The sequence below is a fragment of the Chiloscyllium punctatum genome, chromosome 49 (assembly GCF_047496795.1).
Source record: "Chiloscyllium punctatum isolate Juve2018m chromosome 49, sChiPun1.3, whole genome shotgun sequence".
Taxonomy (NCBI): Eukaryota; Metazoa; Chordata; class Chondrichthyes; order Orectolobiformes; family Hemiscylliidae; genus Chiloscyllium; species Chiloscyllium punctatum.
Genome location: NC_092787.1, coordinates 33,804,018 through 33,817,176, shown reverse-complemented (window position 1 = coordinate 33,817,176; position 13,159 = coordinate 33,804,018).

Here is a 13,159-nt window from a genome sequence, read left to right as displayed (position 1 = left end):
CTTGTCTCAGTCAAATCCCTTGACCTCAGCACCGCCTTCCTAAACTGCATTCTTCTTCCTGACCTCTCCGCCCCCACCCCACTCTGGCCTATCACCCTCACCTTGACCTCCTTCCACCTAATGCATTTCCAACGCCCCTCCCCCAAGTCCCTCCTCCCTACCTTTTATCTTAGCCTGCTGGACACACTTTCCTCATTCCTGAAGAAGTGCTTATGCCCGAAACGTCGATTCTCCTGCTCCTTGGATGCTGCCTGACCTGCTGCGCTTTTCCAGCAACACATTTTCAGCTCTGATCTCCAGCATCTGCAGTCCTCACTTTCTCCTTTCCATTTCACATAACCATGTTGATAGTGATTGTTGAAGTTTTTCTAAATGTCTTACAATTCCTTCCTCAATACCGTACTCTGGTAGATTCCCAGTAATGACTGTTTGGCCAAATGGCCGAAAGTACCTTGCTTTCTGTCTTAGTCTCTTCTCAAAAACTGGAGCCACTTTTGAGATTCTCCAGTTTTACTGGCACACTCCTGCAATCCTAAGAGTTATGGAATATTTCAAATAGTGCTGCCAGTCACTCTGCAATCACTTCTTTCAAAACTGTGTATCGGTTGCCGCTGACTTGTCTAACCTACAATCAAGAGGATGGCCGCAGGCTAACACATTCCAGTCAGAGCTCCTCTGCTTGACAATTCCTTTTCCTTTCTTTCTCTTCCTCTTTTCAGCCATTGTTCTCACACCTCACCCACAAACTTTGGAAACTACTCATCACTCCCTAGAGAATGAAAGCGAGAGGAAGGGAGTCAAGTTGTGGCTGAAAAGCAAGCAGGAGTAGAAAGCACAGGCCGACTCCCAGTGCAGGCTGTCGAGGGAGAGAGTCAGCCGTGTCCTGGAGTGTGGTGCAGTGTGGGAGTGGGCCGAGTCGCGGCACAGGGAGCAGAGCAAGAATGGACCAAGTACCAGAGTAGGACGCAAAGTGAGAGCAGGCCAAGTCTTGGAGCGGGTGCAGGGAGAGTGATATGGTCAAAGGGACAACAGGGTGGCATGGTGGTTCAGTGGCTCAGTGGTTAGCACTGTTGCCTCACAGCACCAGGGTCCCAGGTCCGATTCCAGCCTCGGGCGACACTCTGTGTGGAGTTTGCACATTCTCCCCGTGTCTGTGTGGGTTTTTTTCCAGGTGCTCCGGTTTCCTCCTGCAGTCCAAAGGTGTGCAGGTCAGGTAAGTTGGCCATGCTAAATTGCCCGTAGTGTTAGGTGTATTAGTCAGAGGGAGGTGGGACTGGGTGAGTTGCTCTTTGGGGGGGGTCGAAGGGTCTGTTTTCACACTGTAGGGAATCTAGTCAAATCTTGGAGCGGGGTGCTGAGTGAGAGCGGGCCAAGCCCTAGAGTAGGAACAGAGCAAGTGAAGGCCGAATCCCAGAGCGAGGACGGCCCAAGTCACAGTATGCTGCCTAGAGTGCCAGCAGATCCGGTCTTGAACGGAGACCAGTGCATGGTGCAAACATGACCTTCTGCTGTGAAGTCCAGCAGACAGGGACTCATTTTGGAAAAGGAACAGTGTGGGCCATAACTTGTGTACTTTATAGACACACTTTTCTTTCTGATTCTGGATGTGTAAACTCTGTCTGTCTCTGCTGATATATTATTATGATTTCAATTCTTAAACAACACTTAACGTATCAGTATGTGGGTACCCTGCACTAAGATGGCACAGAGCGGTAACATTGCAAACTTTTCACTGCTCCCATTCAAGTGCAAGATAATAAAGGCTATGCAAATTCTAATCCTATGTCCTTAGTCGTACTTGTTTGTTGAAGACTTTCTTCCTGACCTTCTTTCTTCCAAAGGTCACACATGCACTTTGAACATTTTTTAGAGACATGGAAAACATTTTGCTGCTTGTTTTTTGTATTTCTTGCCAATTTACTTCTAAATCTTTCACTGCTTTTCTGCTTTGTAGAGTCATACAGTCATTCCGAGCAGAAACAGACCCTTTGGGACAGCTTGGGCGTGCCGACCAGGTTTCCCAAACTAAACTAGTCACATTTGCTTGTGTTTGGCCCATATCCCTCAAAACCTTTCCTATTCGTCTATTTGTCCAAACGTCTTTTAAGTGTTCTAAGTGGAACTGCTCTACCTGGCAGCTCATTCCATACACACACCATTCTCTGTGTGAAAAAGCTGCCCCTTTGTCTGTTTTAAATCTTTCCTGTCCCGCCCTAATCTATGCCCTCTAGTATTGAACTACCCTCCTTTGGGAATGAAGTTGGCTATTCACCCTGTTCATGTAACGTGTGATTTTATGAGCTTCTTTAAGGTAATCCCTCAACCTCCGACAAGCCATGCGATAGTAAAATCAACAACAAGCATTTAAAATAAGTACTGAAAATATAAAACAGTCTAAAAAGTGACTGGTAAACAACACTTTCATAGAGCAGGTGTTGATCCCCCTCTGAGAACTAAAACCGAAACACCCAAAGTGGAACATTTCACCCCATATTCTGTAAAAAGTGATGGAACCTGTTTCATAACAACCTCTCATGGTTAAATTAAATAAATCTCTGACACTCACTTTAAAATCAACAAGTAACAGTTTATTTATCTAACTCTAACAGTGAACAAATTAACTAAGCTATTAACAAACCAAATATATCCCTCCTAATGACTAACTATTCCCTAATAAAACAAGCTTCTAATGGTATGGTCTTCCAATAAATACAACTCCCATTCAGAGATTTAAAAACATAGAATTTAGTCGCTCGAAATTACCTCAAGGTTACCTGTCTTCCTAAAATATCTGTGCCTTCTCTGTCAATTCTTCGGTCAGGAAAATAACCAGCTGTGTCGTTGGTTCCATTGTTACTTAGATGGTGCTTTCTTTAAGATACAGAGGAGGCTGTGAGAGCCAACGATTCTCGATTGAGAGCTGAGGGCTATTGGCTATAATGGATGGCAGCTCTGGGGTCTTTGTCCAACTGCTCCCTTCTTTTATATCCCTGTTAATACACCAACACTTCTTACAATATAATTGGTCCTATTTTGTCAAAACCATCAGACAAACACTTAAGAGGTTTTTGGTATCTAAGTACCTGTTTCAAACTGATTGGCTAAATTCAAAATCCTATTGTCCTGGTAGAACAGTTACTGCTTGGTCTGTGAATTGACCAGCTTTTCAATGCAAATGTTTCAATTCAAGTGCCCTCTGTGTACTTGCAAACATTCAAGCTGCTGCTCTTAGACATCCATTTTAAATTTCTCTGCAATGGAAATGCACATAATCCTTTTAAGGGACCAAACAATGCTCTCCCCCAAGCACATCACAAATACCAAATTCTAACTTGCTGCTTTCCAATCAAAAAGTACTCTGCCAAACTTATTGGTCCCTCTCATGATCTTATAAACTTCTGTTAGGTCACCTCTCACCATTCTACACACTATCTGTATACTAGGTTCAAAAACAGGCATTTAAAAATAAGCACTTCAAATTTCAAACAATATTAAAAGCGACAGGTAAACAACACTCAGACCAAAGCTTCCTACCGTTATTGTTATTCTCCATATTACAGCACACTACAGTGTTAAACTCTTACCAATGTCAATCAGAAATCAACAATCTGAATTTGTTCGCCTAAATGACATATAACAAAAAAGTATCTCTGGACAGATTCATATAAAAAGGGGAATTTTTATACCACATGCAGGTGACTTTAGCAGAGTGAGATGAAGTCTGAGTATACCTTTTGAAATTTGCATCCAAATGTGAAACTCAGTGCAAGGTGTTTTCAGTAAGCTTTACGACAAAAAACAAACATTCCAGAATGAGATGTGAGTGGGAGATGAAAACGGCCTGAATGGAGAGGCAGACCCTCACTGAGCAGTGGTGAAGTGGCAAACCCGTATCAGATTGATGCAAGAGAAAGGAAGATAGACCTGATTAGGGAGCTTAGGATGGAATGGTTTGTGACCAAAATATGATAGATTTTACCCTGTAATTTGGGAAGGAGAACCTGGAATCAGATTTAAGGGTATTGCAATTGATTAAAGTTAACTACAAAGACATGAGGGAGGAGCTGGCCAGACTCAGCAAACTACCTGCTCTTTCCCCATCCCTTTAGTGTCTATAGATCCTTATTTATATTCAGTGTTATGCCTGCCACAGTTCTATGTGATAGAAAATTCTCCAGGTTCCCCAGTCTCTGAGTGCAGACATTTATTCTCATCTCAATGCAGTGTGTCCTAACTGTACCCAATACTGTGGTCCTTTGTTTTCGACTTCCCAGCCCGGGGAATTATCATCACTGCTTCCAATCTTGCACTGTCAGAGTTTGTATCTTTCATTGAGATTTCCACTCATTTTCCTAAACCTCATCAAATACAGCCCTAGTATACCCAAACTCTCATCACGTGACAAATCGCTCATCCCAAGGGTCAGATTGTTCATCCATCGCTACACTCTCTTAATGTCAGGTTTCTCCTTTATTAGCTAAAACTGCAGACAATACTGCACAATGTTTGAGAGGAGATCTTATCAAGATCCTGTACAGCTGTAGTAAAGCTTACTTGGTTCTGTTCTCAAATCCCTCTGAAATGAAAGGAAACCATGTCTCAATGACTACCATCCAGTGGCCCTAATTTCGGTGGTCATGAAGTGCTTTGAAAGGCTGGTCATGGCGTTAAACTGCAGCCTCCCCACTACACTTGACCCACTCCAATTTGCCTATTGGACCAACAGATCAGATGTAGTAGTTTGTAGGAGACCGTTTGTAGTAAACAGACGGTCAGGTGTCATATCACTTGCCCTTCGCTCCTCCCTAGAACATTTTGACACCAAGAACAGCTACATAAGAATGCTTCTCATTGACTACAGTTCAGCCTTCAACACTATTATCCCCTCAAGACTGATTACTAAACTTAGTAATCTCAGACTAAACCCCACTCTCTGCAACTGAATCCTCAGTTTCCTGATCCAAAGGCCACAAAATCACTGAAGATTGGGGACAATATTTCATCCTCACTAACACTCAACACTGGATCCCCCTAGGGGTGTGTACTCAGCCCCCTACTGTACTCACTGTATACCCATGACTGCATTGCCAAATACCAGACTAATACTGTTTACAAGTTTGCTGATGACACCACCTTAGTCAGTCGAATCTCAGATGGCGATGAAACAAACCACAGATTGGAGGTGGAAGACCTGGAACAATGGTGCACTGAGAACAACCTAGCTCTCAATGCCGGCAAAACCAAGGAACTCATTATTGACTTTCGGTGGGATGTTACTCATGCCCCCCTCCTACACATTAACAGCACAGAGGTGGAGCGAGTGGAGAGTGTCAAGTTCCTGGGAGTGATCATCCACAGCAAGCTTTCTTGGACTCTTCATGTGGATGCACTGGTTACAAAGGCCCAACAACATCTCTTCTTCCTCAGGCAGCTGAGGAAATTTGGCATGACAGCCAAAAACCTTGCCAATTTCTATGGGTGCATCAGCGAGAGCATTCTGTCTGGATGTATCACTACCTGGTATGGCAACTTTACTATTCAAGATCAGCGACGGTTACGGAGAGTGGTGAACTCGGCCCGGGCAATCACAAAAGCCAATTTCCCATCTATAGAATCCATCTACCAGGCCCGCTGTCAAGGAAAGGCAGCCAGCATTCTCAAAGATCCATCCCACCCTGGTAATGTTTTTCTACAACCTCTACCATCAGGGAGAAGGTACAGAAACCTGAACACACGCACCAACCAGTTTCGTAACAGTTTCTATCCTACTGTTTTTAGAATATTGAATGGACTCACAAACTCTTAAAATTCATCTGTACCTGTGTTTTTGTTTTTGCCACTGTTTACCTCTGACTTACAATCTATGCTACTTAACGATGTGATCTGCCTGTATTCCTGGCAAGATAAATTTTTTCACTGTGCCTCAGTACACGTGACAATAGATTCAATTCAATTCATACCATTAATCTTCCTAACTGCTTTCTGTGCCTGCAGTATTGTTTTCAGCGACTGGTGTTCAAGGAGATTCAGATCTTTCTCAATGTTATGGCTACACCTGGCAGGGTCAATGGACACTGATCAGCCATTCCCAGTATTGGCTTCTGACTTCAGAAGTCGCTGCCCTACATGAACCTCGGAGGTGTGCACAAAAGAAAACTAAACAAAATGGTGTAGAAGTCAATTTGTACGACAAGTTTTTTCAAACAAATCCTTTTCAAATAGGAGGCTGCCATTCTATTTTGTTGCAACAAAGTACACAATGTCAAATCGATCCACGTTGCCCTTCATCTGCCAAGTATTGACTCCACTTGTCTCAAACACCTTGGATCTTCTTGCATCCTCCTCACTACTCACAATCCCATAGAGTTTCATGCCATCAGCAGATGTGGACATATTGCATTTGATTTGCTCAACCAACTGTTTGATATATGTTGTGAATATTGGGGCCTCGTACTGAGCCTGTGATACCTCTCAAGACTTTCACTCCAAAAAATAATCCTTTTATTCATATAGCCATTTCGAGTCATCTGAGGAGTTTTTGTTTGTGAATACAGAACCGATGTGGTTGCTTAATAGATCTGCCATTTCTCTGTTCACAATTCTCTATTTCAGACTCAAGGAAGCTCACCCTGCTGTCCCTTACCTTTCACATTTGGCATAGGTTTAGAAGCTATTGCAGTTCACTCTTATAACCCCTGTTAATATACTCTTGAGACACCCAGCAATTTCTTAAGCTGCTCAATGATTTACATTCCACAGTCACAGAAATCCAGACTCTGTACCGTCAGAAATATAGCACGATTTACATTTGTCCCACTTTCCAACACAAGGCCTGTAGCCATGAATGTTGTGACACTTGAGGTGCGTGTCCAACTACCTTTTAATGGTTGTGAGTTTACCCGCTGCAACTCCCTCTCAGGAAGTGTATTCTTGACTACTAACATGCCTTGAGTGAGAAACAATCCTCAAGTCCCCTGTAGACATCAAACCCATCACTTTAAAAGTGTGTCTCTTGTTCTTATCCCTTTGACTAAAACAAACAGCTTGTAATCTTATAAATCTGAACTAAACCTGCCTCAGCCTTCTCGGCTCCAAAGCAAACAACCCGAGCTTATCCAGCCTCTCCTTAGAACTGATATGTTTCAAACCAGAGAACATCCTAATCAATCTCCTCTGCACCCCTTCCAGTGCAGTCGCATTCTTACCATAACGTGGCAAGCAGAACTGCATTCCATCTTGGCCAGACTAAAGTTCTGAATAGCTCCTATAATCTATGCCTTGATGAATAAAGTCTATGCCTGTAGTCCCCTGTGCCGACTTAGATAACCTATTAACCTGTCCAGTCACATTCAGGAATCTGTGGAGGAGGGCCCTCTGAGCTGCCTAGTGTGCTGTCATTCATTGAGTACTCCCCTGTCTGCTTCGTTCTTCCAAAGTGCATCACTTTGTATTTATTCAAGTTAATTTCCATCTGCCATTGATTTCCCCATCTGATCATTCCATCTGTTTCTTCCTACAACATAAGACCTTCTTCCTCCTTGGCAACCATTTGGCTAATCTTTGTATCAAAGACAAACTTACTGACCACACTCTCTCCCACCTCCCTCCATATTCACATCTACACCATTTATGAATACCACAAATAATACAGGACACAGCACTGATCCCTGAGATGCATCAGTGAGCACTGGTCTCCAGTCACACAGCCTTCCACCACTAGCCTCTGTCTCCTGCTGCAAGACAATTTAAATGCATTGCCATGTTACTCTTTATTAGAGACAAAAAAGAACTGCAGCTGCTGGAGGTTGGAAGAACATAGCAAGCCAGGCAGCATCAGGAGGTGGAGAGGTTGCTGTTTCGGTTGTAACCCTTCATCAGGACTTGGGTGGGTATGGGGGGAGCTGCAGATAAAGGGGATGGTGGGGGCAGGGTGGTGAAGTGGGGATAGGTGAAGACAGATAGAGGGTATGGCCTGGTTGGTCAATGGGAGGATGGATCTGGTTGGTGGCAGGGAGCAGTGGAAGAGAGTGGCTGGGGCGGGGAAGGGACGGGGAGGGAGTTGGGGGAAAGGAGGCGGCGTTATTTAGAATTGGATAACATAATGTTGAGTCCTCTGGGCTGTAGGGTGCCGAGCGAAAGATAAAGGGCTGTTCCTCCAATGGGAGCTGTGGTTTGTTTTGGCAATGGAGGATGCCAAGGATGGTCATGTCAGAAAGGGAGTGGGAGGGGGAATTGAAATGGGCAGTGACTGGGAGGTCCAATCAGCCCCTTCTCCCACCTCACCCTAGCTCCAACCTTCCGGCTCAGCACCGTCCTACCGGCCTATCTTCCTTTCCACCTATCCACTCCACCCTCCTCTCTGACCTATCACCTCCATCCCCACCCCCATTCACCTATTGTACTCTATGCTACTTTCTCCCCCACCCAATTTATCTCTCCACCCTGGAGGCTTCCTGCCTCCATTCCTGATTAAAGGCTTTTGCCCGAAACGTCAATTTCCTGTTCTTCAGATGCTGCCTGACCTGCTGTGATTTTTCAGCACCACTCTAATCTAGACCCTGGTTTCCAGCATCTGCAGTCCTTGCTTTTACCCTATGGACCCAGCTGAGATGCTCGGCGAACTGTTTCCTCTGTTTACGTTCAGCCTCCCCGATGTAGAGAAGACCACATCGGGAGCACCTGATGCAGTAAACTGGGTTGGAGGAGAGGCAGATGAACCTCTGTCTCACCTGGAAGGACTGTTTGGAGTCCTGGATGGAGGTGGGGGGAGGGTACCAGCAGGTTTTACATCTTTTTGGTTGCAGGGGAAGGTACTTGAGGTTTCGGTGGCAGGGTGGCATGAACCAAGGGCTGTTGGATGGTCCTTGCGGAAGGCAGAGAGGGGTGGGGAGGGGAAGATGTTCTTGTTGGAGTTGGAGGTCTAGTTGGAGTTGGTGAAAGTGTTTGAGGATGATGCATTGGATGAGGAGACTAGTAGAGTGGTAGATGAGGACAAAGGGGATTCTGTCTTTATTCCGTTCGGAGAGAGGTTTAGGGCAGTTGAACGGGAATGGAGGTGGTGCAGTGGAGGGCTGTCTGGATGATCATCGTTCAAAATAGATGGATATCTGGGATGCTTGGGAGTGGGATATCTCCCCGTCTGAGCAGATGTGGTGGAGGTGAAGGAATTGGGAAAACGGAATGGAGTTCTTGCAGGATCCTGGCTGGGAGGAGGTGTAGTCCTGGTAGTTGTGACAGTCTGAGGGTTTTTAGTAAACATCCATCTGGAGACTGTTGCCGGAGGAAATGGTGAGGTCAAAAAAAGGGAAGGGAGGTGTCCTAGATGGACCAAGTGAATTTGAGTGCGGGATGGAAGTTGTGGGTGAAGTCGATGAACTGCTCCAGTTCAGCCCAGGTGCAGGATTCTACACCAATGCAGTCATCAATGTGACAGCAGAAGAGTTAGGACAGTGCCTGTGTAGGTACTGAAGAGAGACTGTTCCATATAACTGACAAAGGGGCAGGTGTAGCTGGGGTCCATCCGGGTGCCCAAGGCCTCCCCCTGGACTTGGAGGAAACGGGACGAGTTAAAGGAACAGTTATTAAGGGTGAGGACTAATTTGGCAATGTGGAAGAGGGTATTGCAGAGGGATTCTGGATAAATCTGTGGGACAGGAAGAAACTGAGGCCATCCTGGTGAGGTATGGATGCATATAAGGACTGCATATCCATAGTGAAGATACAGCGCTTTGGCTGGGGGATCAGAAATTACTGAAGAGATGGAGGGTACCACATTAGCCAACCTCTGGTCTTCCAGTTCCTCACCTGTGACTATCGATGATGCACGTATCTCAACAAGGGGCCCAACAATCACTTCCCTAGCTTCTTACAGAGTTCTAGTGTACACCTGATCCTGGAGATTTATCACCTTTATGTGTTTCAAGATGTCCAGCACCTCATCCTCTGTAATATGGACAATCTTAAGATATCTCGTTTTTGATTACCCCACCCAGGAAAAATGACCTTGACTACTCACAGTATCCAGGCCCCCCATGATTTCATAAACCAAGGGCAGACCATTTCAGCCCTGAGAATGAGAGATGTTCATATTGAAACCAATAACATCTTGAGGAGAGTGACACAGGTACATAGCTGATGGATATTCCTCTTGTATGGGACACTAAAAGTCACAATTCAATTTTAAGAAAACAATGCATTAATTTTAAAGCAGACATTATGAAGAGGTGAATATATTCAATGAAAATTATGTGGATACATATGAACATATTTTCAAATGATAATAAATTGGTCCGACATGGAGCAGGAAACAGTTTGGAGAATGTTCAGAGAGACTGAACACGGTCCGGTTTGGTGGTTGGATGACACTATTGTATGTTCCAGCTCAGAGAAGGAGAAAATGTAATCTGCCTGAAAGCAACCTTTCTTTCTTTGTTCCTCCTTTCAGCAATGTAAGAGAACTGAAAACCCATCTGTCATCTTTACCACTTGTGGATAATTCCTGCTGAGGTTTCATTGAAATCTCCCCACTCCTTAAGCAAAGGGAATTCAGCCAAATCCAACTGTTCCATGAAGAAACCCCATCGACTGCAGCTTGTGTGAGCAGAATAATGTAGAGGCAGAATAACATTTGGGACAATATTGTTTTTCCTTTTGTCATGAGTTTAGCTATGGTTTGGACAATGCTTTCAAGATGATATTCTACAGATTTTTTATTCTTTGCTTTCACAGGTGTGTGTGTGTACATTTTAATGTCTCAGTATTCATCGAACAATAAATATTGATGTACATATTTCAATCTCCAACATCTTTGTCGTGTATCTTTCTACGACAGTTACAAATTACACCAGGTTATAGTCCAACAGGTTTATTTTTATTTGGAAACACTAGCTTTCGGAGTGCTTTCCACAACCACCTGATGAAGGAGCGGTGCTCTGAAAGCTAGTGCTTCCAAATAAACCTGTTGGACTATAACCTGATGTTGTGTGATTTTTAACTTTGTACATCCCAGTCCAACACCGGCGTCTCCAAATCTTTCTATGATATCTTGAGTAACTTTGCTTTGGCAATAGATCATTAATTTTTGCAAATTTAAACATCTGTCTGACTTGTCATGAACACTGAACCTGACTCAGTCTGACACTTATTTAATTTGGCCAGATCACAAACCTGGTCACATTTAAAATTTGCCGTGACCAATGGAGGAGTGGGACTAGAAAAGGAAACAGTGATCCTCTAACCTCAGTGAGAACAGTGATAAGGAGAAATTCTGAAAGGGCTCTTTGAGTGTGAATTCTCTTTCCCAAAAATCTGTGGTGCCTGTGTGCTTTCTTTCATTCAAAGCTGCATTAGTTACGCTTCTGACAGAAACGTGAGTCTTGGATAATGAAGTATCAATAGGAAAGTGCGGCTGAGACCACAATCAAGATCAACCATGATCTTTGTGCCTGGCGGAGCAGGGAAAAAGTGTCTAATGTCCCACTCCTGCTCCTCAGTCAGACTCAGTCTCTCAAATCCATTTATCAGGAGCAGTTAGAGGTCACTTGCTCCTTGTACCTGGTTCAGAAACAGAGGAGATCATTTTGCCCCTCAAGGCTATCATGCATGGGTTGGGGTGGGTTGGAAAATGTTCTTGGAAAATAAAAATGATTACCTGTTTGAAACGGTTCCCCCCATCAACCTTTACAGAAATTCTCCTGTCTTCGTTTTTTGGTCATGTTGGAGACACAGATTCACTGTGAATACTGTCCTCATAGCACATCCAGAGATGGTGCACTAAAATCTCTGCTCTCCCTGACTACAATATTCCTTTAACAGGAATTCTGGGAAAATGCCAGCCACTAACATTCCAATAACAGAATGAGAGACCATAAGAAACATGTCGGGGTCGTTCAGACCCTCAAGTCTGCTGCTCCTTTCATTAAGATCATGGTTGATTGGTTCTAGGCCTCAATTTCTCTTCTTTGCTAAATTCCTTGCAGCACTCACATCTCTGAAGTGTCGAAACATGATCGACCAAACCCCATTCCAAATATTTCAATAATCTAGCTCCTCTTATTCTCTGCAATAGGGAAGTTTTAATAGACACTACCCTCTACTGGAAGAAAACATGCCCCACAAACACATAACGTTTTGATATGAACAAACAATATGAACACAGGGTAAGAATTACTGATCCTAATGTCACAAGAATGGTATGAAGAAGCCCAAACAAAATTTAATTTAATGAGAATGCTTGGTAATCTCCCCACTGGTTGGAGTGATTTAAAGCCCAAAGGAAACTGTTTGTGGTTGGTAGAATTCTCTCAGGCCTAGGACAAGTCTGCATGAGATCCTTGGGGTAGCTTCCTCGGCACAAACATTGTCAACTGTTTCATCAATGTCTATCCCCCCATCATAAAATCAGAAATAAGGATGTTCGCTGAAGATTATCCAATGTTCAGAACCCCTCAGATCCTGAACCAGTCTGTGTCCATGTGCAGCAAGACCTGGACAATATTCAAGCTTGTGTTATTGAAGTCAACGTCACATTCATGTAACAGTACTGCTAGACAGTGCATATTTCTACCGTAACAAAGGAGGAGCTCATTCAGTGTGTCAAGGTGGTCTTCCAAGAATATAAGGAAGCCATTCAGACCATCAAAAATTTTCAATTAGAAGAGGGATAGCCCATTCAGTCCCTTCTGCACATTAAGTTAGCACATTAAGCAGGAACCATAGCTCCTCCAGTAAAGTCCTTGAGCGTCTATCATGGGACCAGGGACATTCATCCCTTGAGACACTAACACATGGACAGGAAAGGGCCATTCAGCCCCTCAGCCTACTTATACAGAAATAGAAAGATGTCACTAATGCTGCAACATGATAAACCAGTGAAGCTGAGACTGTAAAGATAGACTGCTCCACATTGTCGCTCCTGGCCCCATTGCTAATGGTACCACGTGTTAAATATGGTTTTCCAATGCTGGGGAGGGAAAGTGAATTGTTTGTGTCAAGTGTCAAGGAGGCATCTTCCATCTCCTCGAAAACTGACCTTATTGGAGGTCAAAAGCTGGTGGGAATGGCTAATTCTTTCAGAATCAAGACATTGTGGCTGCTGACTAATTTATGAACAACATGACATTCAGTGCAGGATCACACAGCAAGAACATAGAGCTCCTCT